This window comes from Coregonus lavaretus, assembly GCF_964263955.1.
Source record: "Coregonus lavaretus genome assembly, contig: HAP1_SCAFFOLD_1433, whole genome shotgun sequence".
Lineage (NCBI taxonomy): Eukaryota > Metazoa > Chordata > Actinopteri > Salmoniformes > Salmonidae > Coregonus > Coregonus lavaretus.
The window spans coordinates 47,048-50,254 of NW_028162720.1; positions in this window are offsets into that span (position 1 = coordinate 47,048).

Genomic DNA, 3,207 nt, shown 5'->3' on the forward strand with positions numbered 1-3,207 from the left:
CGAATTTACAAACGGACAATCTGACAACGCTCCGAATTTACAAACGGACAATCTGACAACGCTCTGAATTTACAAACGGACAATCTGACAACGCTCCAAATTTTACGAATGGACAATCTGACAACGCTCCGAATTTACAAACGGACAATTTGACAACGCTCCGAATTTACAAACTGACAATCTGACAACGCTCTGAATTTTACGAATGGATAATCTGACAACGCTCTGAATTTTACGAATGGATAATCTGACAACGCTCTGAATTTACAAACGGACAATCTGACAACGCTCTGAATTTACAAACGGACAATCTGACAACGCTCTGAATTTACAAACGGACAATCTGACAACGCTCCGAATTTACAAACGGACAATCTGACAACGCTCCGAATTTACAAACGGACAATCTGACAACGCTCTGAATTTACAAACGGACAATCTGACAACGCTCCGAATTTACAAACGGACAATCTGACAACGCTCTGAATTTACAAACGGACAATCTGACAACGCTCCGAATTTACAAACGGACAATCTGACAACGCTCTGAATTTACAAACGGACAATCTGACAACGCTCCGAATTTACAAACGGACAATCTGACAACGCTCCGAATTTACAAACGGACAATCTGACAACGCTCTGAATTTACAAACGGACAATCTGACAACGCTCCGAATTTACAAACGGACAATCTGACAACGCTCTGAATTTACAAACGGACAATCTGACAACGCTCCGAATTTACAAACGGACAATCTGACAACGCTCTGAATTTACAAACGGACAATCTGACAACGCTCCGAATTTACAAACGGACAATGTGACAACGCTCTGAATTTACAAACGGACAATCTGACAACGCTCCGAATTTACAAACGGACAATCTGACAACGCTACGAATTTTACAAACGGACAATCTGACAACGCTCTGAATTTACAAACGGACAATCTGACAACGCTCTGAATTTACAAACGGACAATCTGACAACGCTCCGAATTTACAAACGGACAATCTGACAACGCTCTGAATTTACAAACGGACAATCTGACAACGCTCCGAATTTACAAACGGACAATCTGACAACGCTCCGAATTTACAAACGGACAATCTGACAACGCTCTGAATTTACAAACGGACAATCTGACAACGCTCCAAATTTTACGAATGGACAATCTGACAACGCTCCGAATTTACAAACGGACAATTTGACAACGCTCCGAATTTACAAACTGACAATCTGACAACGCTCTGAATTTTACGAATGGATAATCTGACAACGCTCTGAATTTTACGAATGGATAATCTGACAACGCTCTGAATTTACAAACGGACAATCTGACAACGCTCTGAATTTACAAACGGACAATCTGACAACGCTCTGAATTTACAAACGGACAATCTGACAACGCTCCGAATTTACAAACGGACAATCTGACAACGCTCCGAATTTACAAACGGACAATCTGACAACGCTCTGAATTTACAAACGGACAATCTGACAACGCTCCGAATTTACAAACGGACAATCTGACAACGCTCCGAATTTACAAACGGACAATCTGACAACGCTCTGAATTTACAAACGGACAATCTGACAACGCTCTGAATTTACAAACGGACAATCTGACAACGCTCTGAATTTACAAACGGACAATCTGACAACGCTCTGAATTTACAAACGGACAATCTGACAACGCTCTGAATTTACAAACGGACAATCTGACAACGCTCCAAATTTTACGAATGGACAATCTGACAACGCTCCGAATTTACAAACGGACAATTTGACAACGCTCCGAATTTACAAACTGACAATCTGACAACGCTCTGAATTTTACGAATGGATAATCTGACAACGCTCTGAATTTTACGAATGGATAATCTGACAACGCTCTGAATTTACAAACGGACAATCTGACAACGCTCTGAATTTACAAACGGACAATCTGACAACGCTCTGAATTTACAAACGGACAATCTGACAACGCTCCGAATTTACAAACGGACAATCTGACAACGCTCCGAATTTACAAACGGACAATCTGACAACGCTCTGAATTTACAAACGGACAATCTGACAACGCTCCGAATTTACAAACGGACAATCTGACAACGCTCCGAATTTACAAACGGACAATCTGACAACGCTCTGAATTTACAAACGGACAATCTGACAACGCTCTGAATTTACAAACGGACAATCTGACAACGCTCCGAATTTACAAACGGACAATCTGACAACGCTCTGAATTTACAAACGGACAATCTGACAACGCTCTGAATTTACAAACGGACAATCTGACAACGCTCTGAATTTACAAACGGACAATCTGACAACGCTCTGAATTTACAAACGGACAATCTGACAACGCTCTGAATATACGAACGGACAATCTGACAACGCTCTGAATTTACAAACGGACAATCTGACAACGCTCTGAATTTACAAACGGACAATCTGACAACGCTCCGAATTTACAAACGGACAATCTGACAACGCTCTGAATTTACAAACAGACAATCTGACAACGCTCTGAATTGACAAACGCCCAGAGTGCACTCTGAGCATGCTCTGGCACTCCAGATTGAATTTATGAACCCACCCAATATATGCACGACCTGTTTCGGTTGGGAAGCATGGGGCTGCCTTTACCCTAACCTAAAATTAAAGACCAAACGGCACAGTTTTCATGAATGTTTCTAAAGCCAATTTGGACATTGTGGCTGTGGTACTAGTGACAACCCAGGGGGAGGGGGGTTTGGGGGAGTGACAGAGTCAGACTCATCAGTCAGACGAAGTTTAAATGTGTCCACAGTTCTATGTTCATAGTTACCTAAAACATACAAGTATTGTTTATCGGCGATGGTTTGTAATAATAACGTTTATTTTCCTTCTGGCTAGTGTTTTTCTAGTCACACGACATAACATTCTTTCCAAGGTGCAGTCGTGAAAATACTAAAGCTACTACACTTCCCACAGTTCATTTGGTTATCGTCTGGTTGTCGGTGATTGGTCCGTGTTTAAGGAACGTAGCGTTAGCTACAGGGTTTTGACCAATCGGCGCTGCGGATTTGAACTTCCCGGTCGGTAATTGGCCCATTTTGGTTCAACCTTCCCATGCTGCTTTGCTGGAATTCAAATCGGGAGGACCAATCACAGGCGGTTCTAACGAACAGAGCAGCATTTAAACTTGCAGCTAGCT